This window comes from Podarcis erhardii (assembly GCF_964252035.2).
Source record: "Podarcis erhardii genome assembly, chromosome: 1".
NCBI lineage: Eukaryota > Metazoa > Chordata > Lepidosauria > Squamata > Lacertidae > Podarcis > Podarcis erhardii.
In genome coordinates this window covers 139,714,562-139,730,420 of record NC_138497.1, presented here as the reverse complement: position 1 = coordinate 139,730,420, position 15,859 = coordinate 139,714,562, and the positions used below count along the sequence as shown (strand labels likewise).

General features: G+C 43.0%; 1 protein-coding gene across 39 annotated transcripts in view; it reads left to right on the top strand.

Moving 5' to 3' along the window:
- The window catches only part of MAP2 (microtubule associated protein 2), a 343,536-nt gene that overhangs the window by 72,381 nt on the left and 255,296 nt on the right, over positions 1 to 15,859 (top strand). For 38 of the 39 annotated variants that reach the window (XM_081851870.1, XM_081851868.1, XM_081851863.1 and 35 more), the window contains exon 2: positions 6,082 to 6,131. The exons of the other annotated variant lie outside the window; for it this stretch is intronic. The gene's annotated coding sequence lies outside the window, so the exon portion shown is untranslated. The remainder of the gene's footprint in view (positions 1 to 6,081; positions 6,132 to 15,859) is intronic. 39 annotated transcript variants of the gene reach the window in all.

Below are 15,859 nucleotides of genomic sequence, written 5' to 3'. Positions count from 1 at the left end.
TGTATTTTGTGTGTTTTAAGTACATCGTGACCCCTAAATTTAAGTGGATTTCTAGTTTAAGAAAAAGATGAAAAAGACCTCAATAACTTTAACCTTAATGATCATTCTGAGGTCTTATTCTTCCTTACTGTTGAGGGAGTGAGGTTTGAATAGGCAATTGCAATGGACTATGGGTGTCCCTAAGCACAGTGCTATTTTTCAAGAAAAAGAGGTGCTGGAACTCACCATGAACACTTTCCCTGTTTTCTTGGAATGGCAATGGCCAGAACTGAGTTCCGGTTGGAAAAAAAGTCCTGCCTAAGCACCATTTTATGACTGAATTGTCAGCCATTTGGCCCAGTACTGTCTACTCTGATTGGTAGTCACTTATGAAGTCTAGGACATAGTGAGGTATTTCCTGGACTCCCCAATATCCTTTTAAACTCAAGAGCCTTGAGACTCAACCTGATGACTCAGTATGTGAAGTATGAGATGAGATAGCTCAGGTGGTAGAGCACGAGGCTCTTAACTTCAGGGTTGTGGGTTCAAGTCCCACGTTGGGCAAAATGTTTCCTGCATTGCAGGGGCTTGGACTAGATGACATTGTCCCTTCCAGCTCTGAAATTCTATGATTCTCTCACCAAGCAATGGCTCCCCCAAGGGTGAAAGAGTAATGAATATCAATCTATTCTCCTATTACTGATCAATCCTACACATATCTACTCAGTATTAAGCCCTAGTGTCTTAATCCTAAGTACATTGAGTACAGGATAACTGCCTTATCCCCTTCACCATCTTGTGAGGTAAGCCACAGTTACATTTTGAAAATGGTAGACTGAGAGATGGTGACATTCCTATGGTACTACATTGACACAGTAATCAGGCCAAATTCTATGATTATCCAATACATTAGTTTTACATTAGTTTCTTAATCTATTTTTTTAAAAAAATATTTGTTTGTTTGTTTGTTTAATACGACCTTCAGCAAAAAATCACGGGGAGGTTCACAACATAAAAATAAAAAAGAACACAAAATGCATAATAAAGCAAACAAAAAAAGTGTTCTGGGAAGTAGAAGGGGGGAGAACAGTGAGCGAGCCATCTTGGGCAGGATGGCTGAAGGCTGGCTGGGAGAGATGCCTTGGCCTCCATGTCTGCACAGCTGTGGGTAACCAGCCTCTCTTGAAACGACCATGCTGTGAGATCTGGACTTCCTCCATGCAGACTGAAGGTGTAGATATGTGAATAAATAACATTTCTTAAAGCTATAAGTCTCCACCGTGTCTTCAAATTATCCAAAGGAGCACTAATCCTGGAAGGGGGCCCACACCAGGGGTGTAGCATGGGGGTGGGGCTGTCGGGGTAATGGCCCCAGACACATTTTTTTGGGGGGGGGATGCATTTGGCTCTTCACACCACCCTGCCATCCTTGCACCTCTTTGCAAGGTTGGGATCTGATCTGAATGATTTGCCTGTTGAAGGAATTCCAATCTTTCATGAGGGCTTCTATATTTTTGTCAACATCTCCTGTTTCTGTTTTAGACTTACATACACATTTTTAATGCTGCCTTTCTGTTCCCACCCCTGCTTTTTCTGATCATTTTTTTAGTTAGTTACATGGATATCTTCTGACACAATTTTACATGTTGAGTGGATTGACACAAATTCTTTATTTTAGATTTTAGATTGTCAGTCCCTTCTCCCATTTTCTTCATTTTATTTTATTATATATTTATTTTATAAAGACTTCCATTTTTCTTCTTGCCTTCCATAGTTTCATTGTCTCCTTTTTAACCACAATGATAACCGTTTGGACTTGCTTGTGCCTTTTATAATCTGCGGTATGCATTTTATTTGATCCCCTATTACAGCTTCATAAAATATTCCCACAGCTTCTTGCCTCTTCACTAATCCTCTGATGTCTGAGAAGTTTCTCCTTTTGAAATTAAGTATGGCTTTGTTGGATTTTTCAGGGCAATTTTCCACAATATATAATTTGAGGACACTAGTATCTTTCCCTCCCTGTAGTCAACAACAAGGAAGCCCTTCTGTGTACATGGATCAGCTCTGCTGGACTGCTGTTGCTGTGTTTAAGATTCCAAAGTGATTCTTTCCAAGAACTATTCCTGTGGCTTTCTTCAAGTATATAGTGGTACCTCTGGTTACATACTTAATTCGTTCCGGAGGTCCGTTCTTAACCTGAAACTGTTCTTAATCTGAAGCACCACTTTAGCTAATGGGGCCTCCTGCTGCTGCCGTACCACCAGAGCACGATTTCTGTTCTCATCCTGAAGCACAATTCTTAACCCGAGATAATATTTCTGGGTTAGCGGAGTATGTAACCTGAAGCATATGTAACCTGAAGCGTATGTAACCCGAGGTACCACTGTAATGTGTATTGCATCAGCCTCTTTGGATTCAATCATGGAAACATTGTGACCAGATAATAAATCAATAGCTCAGTTAAGAAACTTAAACACTACTGATAAATACCTGATAAATACCTTACAGGGAGATTCAGGAAGGATGCAGAGATATCGTTTGGATGGGGAACACTGAAAACTGGGTCATACAAATGCTTGGTAGTTGCTCTGGTGGTTTGCTTTTTTGTTTTGCTCTTTAAAAGCCATATACTTAAGTAAGTTGGCCAAGATAATTGTGCCCTAACTGGGACTTGAACTGCAGCCATCAAAATGACATCTTTTGGAGTCCTTTGGTACTTCAGTTTACTTCTGGCAGTTTTGCTCTTTGTGCAGCCAAAGTATCTTGGCTGTGTCTGTCTGTCTAGCTGCAATTTGGTGCCCTTGAGATGTCGTTGGACCACAGTCCCCTTCATCCTTGAAGCTGGCCTATACCAAGTCAGACCATTGGCTGAAACTAGCACAGTATTGCCTACACTGATTGGCAGTTGGTCTCTTAGGGTTTTAGACAGAGATAGAATCTGCAATGATTTAAGGGAGCAAGGAGATTCATATGCGAGTAGAAGCTCCCATAGCAAAAGTAAGAAGGTTATTAACAAGTACAGAAGGTAGCAGAAGGCAACTGTAGCTTGATTAAGCTGACGCATAAAACAGTGAGATTGTCTGTTGCAGTTTCCATTGAGACTGGAGAATGACAAGCCTAGTCTGGACTCTTACATAGGGTAAATTCATAGACCTACCTGTATTCTGCAGTGAATTAAATGTATCAGATGGTCTGGTCCTTAGGAATTAATTTGGAGAAAGAGAACAGGAATTTGGAGAGTTGTGTAACTCCTCATTAAGTACTTCTGCTCGTGTTAGCTCTTGCAGCCTAATAAAACATTGATTAATACCATATCTTATGAAGAGGCTTGTAGTTATAGCTCAGTTTTAACAGAAGAACCTGGGCATCTTTAGAAGTTGCTCATTAAGAAAGGAGAAAAAGCAGATTTCATCTGTAAATGGAGTTGACTTAGAACACATCTTCAATTGCTCCTTCTGGAAGTTTTGCACAAACCTTTGTTATTAAAAAAAATATGTAAGCATAAACTAAAGTTTGTACATATAGCTGCTGTTACCTCTGATTCTAAGCAGCAGAACTACATATGAGTTTCATAAGAATAAGATCATTTTCTACTTTAAAATGTTACTTGAGATTATAGGCTGCCAGGTTTTCTTAGAATGCATATTCTACTTTTATGCTGAATCAGACCAAAACTTCAAGTTCTATAGGAGTGCATTTCCATGAAGGTTTGATCTTCAGCACCTTTCGATTTATCAAGTGCTGAGCAACCTTGAACAGGGTATGTTGGGAGTACAGACACCAGGTATCAAGTACTGAATATCAGTACAGGTATCAAGTACTGAATATCAGTACAGACACCAGGTATCAAGTACTGAAAAAGTGGTATATATAAAGAGTGGTATATATACCGTATTTTTCACCCTATAGGGCGCACTTTTTCCCCTCCAAAAATGAAGGGGAAATGTGTGTGCGTCCTATGGAGCGAATGAAGGCTTTCCCTGACGCCTGGAGAGCGAGACCCTCTCGCTCTCCAGGCTTCAGGAAGCTATCAGCAAGCCTGCGGAGCCTGGCGGGAACTCCCGCCGGGCTCCGAAGGCTTGAGGATAGGTGCTTGCAGCCCGAAGCCCGGGGAGCAGGGCACTGCACGCCCCGGGCTTAGGGCAGCTATCGGCAAGCCTGCAGAGCCCGGCGCGAGTTCCCGTCGGGCTCCGTAGGCTTGCGGATAGGTGCTTGCACCCTGAAGCCTGGGGAGCGCAGCACTGCGTACCCCGGGCTTAGGGCAGCTATCCGCAAGCCTGCAGAGCTTCCCCAGCCCCGAGGCTAAAAACGAAGCCAAGATAGTGAGTGGGATCCATCCCGCTCGCTGTCATGGCTTCTTTGCTCTTTGGGGCTCGGGGGGGGGGGGGGAAATAAAATTGTTTTTCTTTATTCCCCCCCCAAAACAAAAACTTGGTGCGCCCTATGGTCCGGTGCGCCCTATAGAGCGAAAAATACGGTACCCAATTAGAGGAGACTTCCTAGACTCTTGAACCATAGTTTCCTGTGGGAAACAGCGTTTGGAGAGCTGGCCACAACTCCTGATATGTCATCCTGGTTTCTAGACAGCACTTAAGCTGCAGTTTCCCAGTTTGGATGTCACAAGAAACAATGTGATTGGGTTCCCAAACCCCACCCCTAGCCTCATGCACATGTGCCCCTATTTTCATCTGTGAAATGTTGCAGGGCAAGGTACTGTATAGCTGGACCACAGAACAGGTCAACTTTGAAAATGAGTTTCGAAATGTGGAAATACCATCTTAAGAAATACCATGAGGAAAGTATCCCTTGTGTTGTGATCCTAATTTGGGTTGTAGGTACTGCAGCTGATTCTTCTCTCTCTCTCTCTCTCTCTCTCTCTCTCTCTCTCTCTCTCTCAAAAAAAAAAAAAAAAAAAGACACAGAGAATCGCAACTACAGGTTTTAAGCACACAATTAAAGTCATGTCCAGCTTAGCCCTTTTAGACTGCCTTCAGAGCAAGCTATATCTGTGAACCTAACACAAATTACTTTTTAACAAAGCATCCCCCCAAGGCAAACATGGTTACAAAACAAAGAATGGGAGACTGACGCTGGCAAGTAGAGACAGTAGGTGTGTTTATACAGAAAATGACTCCTGCTCATTTTACTGTTTGGCCAAAATGTTCTGCAGGATTCACAAAAAGATGCAAGGGAAGAGGAACAACAACAAAAACCAAAATGCAAGAATTTAACAGGGTGTGTCTTTCAAAAAACCACCTGTAATTCAATTAGCCCAAATACTTTTGTTTTAAAAAAAGCCAGCATATTTGAAGAGTCTAATAGTTTTTTGAGTCAGAAGTATTGGCATGGACTATGTTTTATTATAGCAAGGTTCATCTTAGTTTTGCCTTGGGTGTCAGTTTCTTTAGACTGACTGAGTCAACGTAATTCTTGAAATTTCTGAGGCATCTGTGGTTGTTAGGTTGCTGAAAGTTAAAAGGACTTTTCACATTTCTACAGAATTTTTTTCCCTGCTTGCAAGGTTTCCTTCTGAACTAAAAGTCATATTATGTGGGCTCTACAACAATGCATAGGATTTTGTACAGTAAGCCTGCAACTTACATTTTTCAGTAACTAAGCCTGCAACTTTTTTTCCTGGACGCCAAGCCCTGCTGAATGTGCACAAGTTAAATGCACATAGGTTGTGGGCTTATTGTAAAGCAGTTTTTCATGGTTGAGAGAACAGAAATGCTCTAGGGAGGAGCAGGACTGTAGTCCTCGCCATATCCAATATACCACAGGTACTATATTACTTTGGCATGATTATTCTGCTTATCTGTTAGCACTGAGTAAAAAGGCCTTCTGGACTGTACTTTTTAAAGATGTAGAGGGGCATTGTTTCTTGTCTGGTATTACAATTTACCTCTGTTTTATGAAATTATATTCGTTTGGTCAGTGTCATATAGAGCGCAGTATAACACTGGGTCCCCCCCCCCCCAGTATAGTCTTTGCTACGTTTTGCCTTTATCACTTAAATGCTGGCACAGCATGTCTGAAAACTGGACCATATGAGTATTTTCAGTTTCTAACTTTAATTAAGGTTCCCTCTCTTTCTTTTAGACTGTAGAAAACCTGCCGAGGTATTCACTGGCTGGCAAATCTACCCAAAGGTAGGTATCTTTTTTGTGATGGTCTAAGCCTCATCACCGTGCAGTGTAAAAATATTCTATGGAGGTCTGATTGATCTGGAACATGTTCCTTATTACAAAGCTCTGATCTCTATGCTACCAAAGAGAGAGAAAGAACTTAATAGATTCCTTCTAAGGGTAAATTAATGAAATGGAAATTAAGGTACAAGAAGTTAAAAGTGGAATAATGAAATAACTTTATTATGTTTAAGTTAAAACATATAAGATTTGGGTTACAATAGTTTTGAAATTAGGCAACATGATAAAATGAAAGATACAATAAGTCTGGAAATAAGTTAACAAATTGCTGATATTTTGTACTACAGAGAATGCAGGGTTTGGAGGATGTGGGGAAGTCCAATAGATGGAAAAAAGGATTATGGAAATTTGTAATCTCTCTACTGTATTTTTCTATCTATGTCTTTATTTCTTTTTTCTGTACTTCATAAACTTAATAAAAATATTATTAAAAAAAAAAATAGATTCCTTCTAAGAATGTATCATGTGAGGATGCAGGTGGGGGATTGCATATTGAACCCTTCAATCCTGTGCATGCTTACTCAGAAGTCAGTCCCCCTGTGTTTAGTGGGACATACGATCAGACAAGTGTACCTAGGATTGCATCCTAAATATTCTGCCACATCAAAAAGTCCCTGCCCATAAGTAAGGCACAAGAATGTCTAGCCTAGGCTTCTGCCTGAGGTGCTATTTAGTGTTTGTAATAATAATAATAATAATAATAATAATAATAATAATAATAATAATTTTTATTTATACCCTGCCCTCCCCAGCCAAGGCCGGGCTCAGAGCGGCTTACAAGCAATAATAAAAACAAGTTAAATGATTACAACTTAAAAACAAAATTAAAATACAACATTAAAATATTACAACATTAAAATAAAATGTAGCCTCAACACAGGAGGAGAAGGAAAGAAAAAAAGAAAGAGAGGGAGGGAATCAAATTGGCTCCAAGCCAAAGGCCAGGTGGAACAACTCTGTCTTACAGGCCCTGCGGAAAGAAATCAGATCCTGCAGGGCCCTGGTCTCATGAGGTAGAGCATTCCACCAGGCCAGTGTTGAAAAGGCCCTAGCTCTGGTTGAAGCCAATCTAACTTCCTTAGGGCCCGGGACCACTAGGGTGTTGCTATTTATGGACCTTGAAGCTCTCCGTGGGGCATACCGGGAGAGGCGGTACGAGGGTTCTAGGCCGTGAAGGGCTTTAAAAGTCAAAAGCAGCACCTTAAATCTGACCCTGTACTCCACCGGGAGCCAGTGCAGTTTGAAAAGCACTGGGTGAATATGCTCCCATGGCAGAGACCCCGTGAGGAGCCTCGCTGCAGCATTCTGCACCCGCTGGAGTTTCTGGGACAGCTTCAAGGGCAGTCCTGCGTAGAGCGAATTACAGTAGTCAAGCCTGGAGATGACCATCGCATGGATCACTGTGGCCAAGTCGGGGCGGGAAAGGTAAGGGATCAACTGCTTGATGCGGCGAAGGTGGAAAAATGTCGCCTTGGCTGTTGTTGTAACCTGCACCTCCATGGAAAGGGAGGCGTCAAGGATTACACCCAAACATTTAACGGAAGGCAATGGCACTAATTGGGCCCCCGCAAGAGAAGGGAGTTGGTCCCTCATCCCCATACCATCCCGACCCAAGCATAAGTGCCAACATAAAATCCCCTCATTTGATTTTGCAGTTTCATAAGGACCATGCTTCTGAATTCAAAAAAACAAAAAGAACACACACACTCTGTCCCTGTATAAAATGCTGAACTTATTGTTGACTCAGACTAAGCGTGGGTGGGTTTTGGAATGGGGCACAAACTCCAAAGAAAACAAAACTCCCACAGTGAGTTTGCTGATTTATTTATTTATTTACAGATACTTTTGCTTTCAGAAGACCTTATTTTACTCCCAGCTTCCATTAAATACATTAAAAAGCTGGGTACGCTGAATCAAATGCTGTAGCTTGAGTCCAAAACACAGCATTTTGCTCTCTTACCATTTATCAGATTTGGGTGAACAGCTGCCAAGAACGTTTTCCAGCAAAAGGAGCTGGTTGACATTCTGTCAGCTATGAGACAGGATGGATTTGTTCAGGGTTCTGACCTTTTCTTGGTCCAATTTTATGCTGAAGCTTATAGAATCATAGAATCATAGAATCATAGAGTTGGAAGAGACCACAAGGGCCATCGAGTCCAACCCCCTGTCAAGCAGGAAACACCATCAGAGCACTCCTGACATATGGTTGTCAAGCCTCTGCTTAAAGACCTCCAAAGAAGGAGACTCCACCACACTCCTTGGCAGCAAATTCCACTGTCGAACAGCTCTTACTGTCAGGAAGTTCTTCCTAATGTTTAGGTGGAATCTTTTTTCTTGTAGTTTGGAACCATTGCTCCGTGTCCGCTTCTCTGGAGCAGCAGAAAACAACCTTTCTCCCTCCTCTATGTGACATCCTTTTATATATTTGAACATGGCTATCATATCACCCCTTAACCTCCTCTTCTCCAGGCTAAACATGCCCAGCTCCCTTAGCCGTTCCTCATAAGACATCGTTTCCAGGCCTTTGACCATTTTGGTTGCCCTCTTCTGGACACGTTCCAGTTTGTCAGTGTCCTTCTTGAACTGTGGTGCCCAGAACTGGACACAGTACTCCAGGTGAGGTCTGACCAGAGCAGAATACAGTGGCACTATTACTTCCCTTGATCTAGATGCTATACTCCTATTGATGCAGCCCGGAATTGCATTGGCTTTTTTAGCTGCCGCGTCACACTGTTGGCTCATGTCAAGTTTGTGGTCAACCAAGAATCCTAGATCCTTTTCACATGTACTGCTCCCAAGCCAGGTGTCACCCATCTTGTATTTGTGCCTCTCATTTTTTTTAAAAGAATATTTATTGAGGTTTTACAAAATCATAAATACAAAAATACATAGTAAAGCAAAAAAAAAAAAGGAAAAAAACTCTCAAACAAAAATACAAGATACAGAAAACAAGAAAAATAGAAAAGTAAAAAAGAAAGTTAAAACAAATCCGTTTTTTTATAACTTTAAACTCATTAGCTTGTTTCTTTGACTTCCTCACACCTCCCCTTTTTGTATCCCCATTAATATAATCAAATCAGCAAATCCTTACCCTCTTTCATTTATCTTAACTCTATATCTTGACATATTATAACTCTATATTTTCACCCATTATCAATTCATTTTTGCATACTCTTTTTAACTTTGTTGCTAATGCCACTTATTTTCAATCCAACATCATTTTAACATTCATTAATTTTACAGTGTTTCTGCAGGTAATCTTTAAATTTCTTCCAATCTTCTTCCACCAACTCTTCTCCCAGGTCTCGGATTCTGCCAGTCATTTCCGCTAATTCCATATAGTCCATCACCTTCATCTGCCACTCTTCCAGGGTGGGTAAATCTTGTGTCTTCCAATACTTTGCAATAAGTATTCTTGCTGCCGTTGTTGCATACATAAAAAAGGTTCTATCCTTTTTTGACACCAATTGGCCGACCATGCCCAGGAGAAAGGCCTCTGGTTTCTTCAAGAAGGTATACTTAAATACCTTTTTCATTTCATTATAAATCATCTCCCAGAAAGCCTTAATCTTTGGGCACATCCACCAAAGGTGAAAGAATGTACCTTCATTCTCTTTATATTTCCAACATTTGTTCTCGGGCGAATGATATATTTTTGCAAGCTTGACTGGTGTCATGTACCACCTGTAGATCATTTTCATAATATTCTCTCTTAAGGCATTGCATGCCGTGAATTTCATACCGGTGGTCCACAACTGTTCCCAGTCAGCAAACAGAATATTATGACCAATGTCTTGTGCCCATTTAATCATAGCTGATTTAACCGTTTCATCCTGAGTATTCCATTTTAACAGCAAGTTATACATTCTTGAAAGTATCTTAGTTTTGGGATCTAACAGTTCTGTTTCCAATTTTGATTTTTCCACCTGGAAGCCAATTTTTTTATCCAAATTGTAGGCCTCTCTTATTTGAAAATAATGAAGCCAGTCTCGCACTTTGTCTTTTAATTTCTCGAAACTCTGCAATTTCAATTTGTCTCCTTCTTGTTCCAGTATTTCCCAATATTTCGGCCATTTGGTCTTCATATTGAGTCTTTTCAAAGCCTTTGCTTCCATTGGTGACAACCACCCTGGGGTTTTATTTTCCAGTAAGTCTTTATATCTTATCCAGACATTAAACAATGCTTCCTGACAATATGGTTTTTAAATGCTTTATGTACTTTAACCTTGTCGTACCACAAATATGCATGCCACCCAAAAGCATTATTAAAACCTTCTAAGTCCAAAATGTCTGTGTTCTCAAGAAGCAGCCAGTCTTTCAACCAGCAGAATGCTGCTGATTCATAATAAAGTTTAAGGTCTGGCAGGGCAAATCCACCTCTATTCTTTGCATCAGTAAGTATTTTAAATTTTATTCTGGGCTTTCTGCATCTCATTTTTTTTGCCCAAGTGCAATACTTTACATTTCTCCCTGTTAAAATTCATCTTGTTTGTTTTGGCCCAGTTCTCTAATCTGTCAAGGTCATTTTGAAGTGTGATCCTGTCCTCTGGGGTGTTAGCCACCCCTCCCAGTTTGGTGTCATCTGCAAATTTGATCAGGATGCCCTTGAGTCCATCATCCAAGTCGTTGATAAAGATGTTGAATAAGACCAGGCCCAAGACAGAACCCTGTGGCACCCCACTAGTCACTCTTCTCCAGGATGAAGAGGAACCATTGATGAGCACCCTTTGGGTTCGGTCAGTCAGCCAGTTACAAATCCACTGCATTTTACCAGCTTCTTTACAAGAATATCATAGGGCACCTTGTTAAATGCCTTGCTGAAATCAAGGTAGGCTACATCCACTGCGTTCCCTTCATCTACCAGGGTTGTAATTCTGTCAAAAAATGAGATCAGGTTAGTCTGACACGACTTATTTTTCAGAAATCCATGCTGACTATTGGTGATCACAGCATTCCTTTCTAGGTGCTCACAGACTGTTTGCTTAATGATCTGCTCCAGAATCTTCCCTGGTATTGATGTCAGACTGACTGGGCAGTAATTATTTGGGTCCTCTCTTTCCCCCCTTTTTGAAAATAGGGACAACATTTGCCCTCCTCCAGTCTGCCGGGACTTCGCCTGTTCTCCAGGAATTCTCAAAGGTGACTGCCAGTGGTTCTGAGATCATATCTGCCAGTTCTTTTAATACTCTTGGATGCAGTTCATCTGGCCCTGGAGACTTGAATACATCTAAACTAGCCAAGTATTCTTGTACTATCTCCTTAGTTATTCTGGGCTGTGTTTCCTCTGCTGAATCATTTGCTCCAAATTCTTCAGGTCGGGCATTGTTTTCTTTATCGGAGAAGACTGAGGCAAAGAAGGCATTGAGGAGTTCAGCCCTTTCTGTGTCCCCTGTTTGCATTTCACCATCTTCTCCTCTGAGTGACCCCACTGTTTCTTTGTTCTTCCTTTTGCTACGAACATACCCATAAAAGCCTTTTTTGTTGCTTTTAACCTCTCTAGCATGCCTGAGTTCATTCTGTGCTTTAGCTTTTCTGACTTTGTGTCTACACGTGCTGGCTATTTGTGAATTCCTCTTTGGTGGTTTTTTCCCTTTTCCATTTTTTGTACACATCCTTTTTTAATCTTAACTCAGTTAAAAGTTCTTTAGATAGCCACCCTGGCTTCTTTAGGCACCTTCCATCTTTCCGTCTCATTGGTATTGCCTGAAGCTGTGCTTTTACTATCTATGTATTATTTGAGAATACATTAATGAGAATCAGAAGCTCTATTAGAAATACAAACTTGTTGATCTCAGCTTAGCATTTTTGGCACAAATTTCAACTTCATTACTGGTGCACCTGAATCATATAATCAGACATCCTTTTTTAGGAGGTAGAATGACTCAAGCTGACAGCATCTCATTGTGCAAGATAGGCTTGGATCAGTTTAGCTGCCACTGTAGCAAATATTTGAATGTGTGAAACATGGCGGTGCTGTGAGTACATTGCTCCCCTGCATTCATTCATTACACCAGGCTGAAGGTTGGAGCAAACTGGAGTAATGAAAATACCTTGGGGTATATGTTAAAGTTATACTGGTATCTGTTGGGATTGGGAGGATCATAGGTTTCCCATTTCCTGGGACCTTGTTTTCCTTTTGATTATTATGTAAGCTTTGGAAGCGATTCTGTGGAACATGTATGTGGGTTGCAGTTGAGCAGATACTCAGCTTGCATTTCTTTGGCAACTCGATATCTGTGTATTGTTCAGTGGAATATTTTCCTCCTATCTAGCGTAGGGGCTTTGTTCCTTTACACGAGGAGGCAGGCACTTGTGCAGTGGTAAGTGGATGGTTCTAAGTTCTTCTGCCATGGTTGTACAGCGATTGCAGGAGCACTGTGGTTTATGCAGTGTGCGTGGCTGAAGCTGCAAAATCCCCAGCTTGTTAACAGGCACCTTCTGCAAGTGGCAGAGGGTTGTGTGCTGCAGAGGTCAGCTGGGCATAGAGGCTGGAAACTAAAGTGCAGAACGCTAAGATGAAATTTTACAAAATAAATGGGGGGGGGGAATCACTTTTGACAGAAAGGCAAAACCCAGATATCTGTTGTTACTTTTTGATAAAGGCCCATCCCCTTAAGGTAGACTAGGGGTAAACACTCTATAAGCATAATGTCAACTAGAGTGACAGGATGTCAAAATAATAACAAAAATTAAGATATACAACCACTTGATTATATTTTTGCTCTAAATATTTGTTTCTCACTTCCCTCTGGAAGAAAAGCAAAGTGTGTGTGTGATTTTTGACCTGTCATTGAATTTTTAACCAAGTGCATAGACTTCTCAAGGCAACTCGAGGCCCATTAATGGTGTGTCCTCTCTGTCCTGGTCTGCCTGTGGGAAATACAAATAGATACAGATTTTCACACTGGATGAGTTTATTGGGGAGACGTTAGGTTTTTCATTTTGTCATGTTATCAAGCCTCCCAGTATGCAATTCACACATAAGAAGTTGGATAACATGAGAAGAAGACAGGTTTGTGTGGGAAAGGGGTTTGCAGTTAACTGCTGCAGTAAACATTATGCGTTCCTTCCAAAAGAGGTATTGAAAGAGTTGGAGATACTAAATTAGTAAAATACTAATAACACAAATGTAAAATGTTAATAAGAATTCTGTTGTCTAGATTTTTAAATATCAGTTCAATGCAGAAAATGATTTAAGCATCAAACAACTTTCACATTGCCATTCTCGTACTTAGAATGTTCTTACAGGGTTCAGATGTGGGTGCTTGCTTTCCCCCCAAAAACTCCTGCCACCCCCTTTGCCTTTTAAAGGCCCACATTTTATGAAGCCAGGATCCATTCAAGTCCCCTTCTTTCCATCTCTAGAAGTTGTCATGATGAGCAGTTTAAGCCCTCTTCAGACATTGACCCATGTCAGGCCAGTTTCTGAAGGGATTGTGGTGCTATTTTTGTAGAAAAAGAGGTGCCAAAATGCCTCCTTCATTCTCTTAGAATGGCAATGGTACCCACCTGAGAGGTGCCAGAACTGAGTTCTGGCAAGTTCTGGTTGGGGGGGAAAAGCCTTGAGCATATCCAAATATGGGTCTTCTTTTACCCTCTGTTTTGGTTATCTGTTTCCTCTTTTCTGGTAAGGCATAAGCAGCCACCCCACAATTGCATGAATAATGTGGGGGCGTGTTTCGCCCTCAGACACTGAACTTTGGGAAACCATGTTTCAGGTAATCTGCAGATACTGCAACAGCAAGAAGAATTCATGCAGGGCAGGATTCAGCCACGCTCCTGCATGTGTGGAATACTGTCTGCTCGTGCAACAGGACTCCCCCCTCCCCATGCGCCTCCCATTCTCCCTCAATCTGCTCTGGAGGGCTGCAAGAGTGGACCTCATTCTGTGTATGCATCTCCCACTCGGCTCTGCACTGAATTCCACTCATGTTTCATACATTTCTCAGATGCATGGATGGACTAGAGTATCAAAACATTCTTACTGAAGAACCTTGTTGTCAGAGTCACCCGTGGTCCCAGCTCACAAGAGACCAAAGTCCACTCCAGCTTATGTACAAAAGCTTTTATTCAAGAACATCAGTAGCTTTAGATCCGAGGTCCGTGACCCTACGTCTGTTACCCTTAGACCGCTGAAGTCCCCTCTGACTCGCTCCCCCCTCGACACCAGTTTAAGAGGCTTGTACTGGTCCACCTCTTTCTCTCTTTCCTTTTCCGCAGGGTCTTTCTGCCCCCCTGTGTTCTCTCCCTTCGGGACTCTCCCGAGGCTGAATCCTCTGCCGCCTCCTCCCCCCTCCTTCGGGCTTTGGGACCAGGCTCCTCCCCAGGACTCTCTTCATTTCCGCGCGCCTCCCATTTTGAACTTGGCGCGCTTACGTTGCTCTTGACCTTCCTTTCGACAGTTACATTGCCCTCAATACTACTTTCCTCCCCTTCCGGCAGCACGTTTTGCCCTGATCTCCTTCCCCTCTCTGCTTCCTGTTCTGCTCCTTCTGACACACTGGTCACTCCTCCCCCCTCACTCCGTTCCAGCGGAGCAGCCGGTCTCGCTCTCCAACTCCCACTGGGGGTTCCCCCTTCCTTTCCCTGCTCCTGACTGCTTCCCCCTCTAGCTCCCCTTGGCTTGACCAGAGGGGCTCCCTTTTGGGAGTCCTCCGATTCACTGGACGGACTCATGGACAATCTTGGGTCATTGTCATCCTCTTCCTCGTCAGTCTGGAATCCTTCCCCCTCACTCTGCGTCTCTCTCCCTGAACCCCTGACATCCATCCCCCCCTCGAAGCCCCCCCTTCCCCCCTCCCGGCCCTCGGAGGCAGGTCGTGGGAGCCGCATCTCCTCGGAGGTAGATGCAGGATACAGTTCGTTTGCTTCAATGTCCTCTGCTAGCAGCTCGGTGTATGTGTGTTCGAATGCGGGTTCTTCACCCAAGGTGTTCTCGGCTCCCTCTTCCATTGCTACTTCGTCTGGTGCTGCCTGCCAAGGCCCCGTCAGCCATTTCTTGCGCCAGTCGTCCTCTGGTTGCTCGTCCCACCAGTAAGAGGGTTCTGTGTCTACCCCCGAACTCGATCCCCTGGGCGGGCTTGATTCTGGCGTTCTCTCCTCGGCGGAAGAAAAGCCCCTGAAAGTACTGTCTGAAAGTGTGGGCGTAAAGAGCCAGTCATCAAAATATTCGGCTGGCATGGGTCTATGCGGGAAAAGTGCATGGAACTCGTCTTTCAGAAGAGGTTCGTCTAAAGCGTAGTCCGGCACCCAAATATTGGCACTGGCCGGGGTACCCTCTCTGGCTAGAAAGTATTCTACTCCCTCTACCCCCCATCTCGAGTCCAGGATCTCAGTGACCTCGTTGAGTGGTTCGGCCCTGGGCGCCCCCTCCCTCTCGGGTGACTGAGTGCGTGCGTGCGTGCGGTACTGTGTCAGACTCCTGAAACCTGTGCGGGGTCTTGTAGGGAGTGAGCACCGACCTATGAAAGACCGGGTGCACTCTGGAACCTTCGGGGAGGGCCAGTCGAAAAGCTACAGGGTTAATCCTAGCCTCCACCTGGTATGGCCCTAGCTGCCTGTGTCCCAGCTTCTTCTTAGCCAACGACCTGGCTGGCATCGCTTGGGCCGCTAACCATACCCAGTCCCCCACCTGGATGTCCTCTCCCACTCTCCTGTTTTTGTCTGCCTGC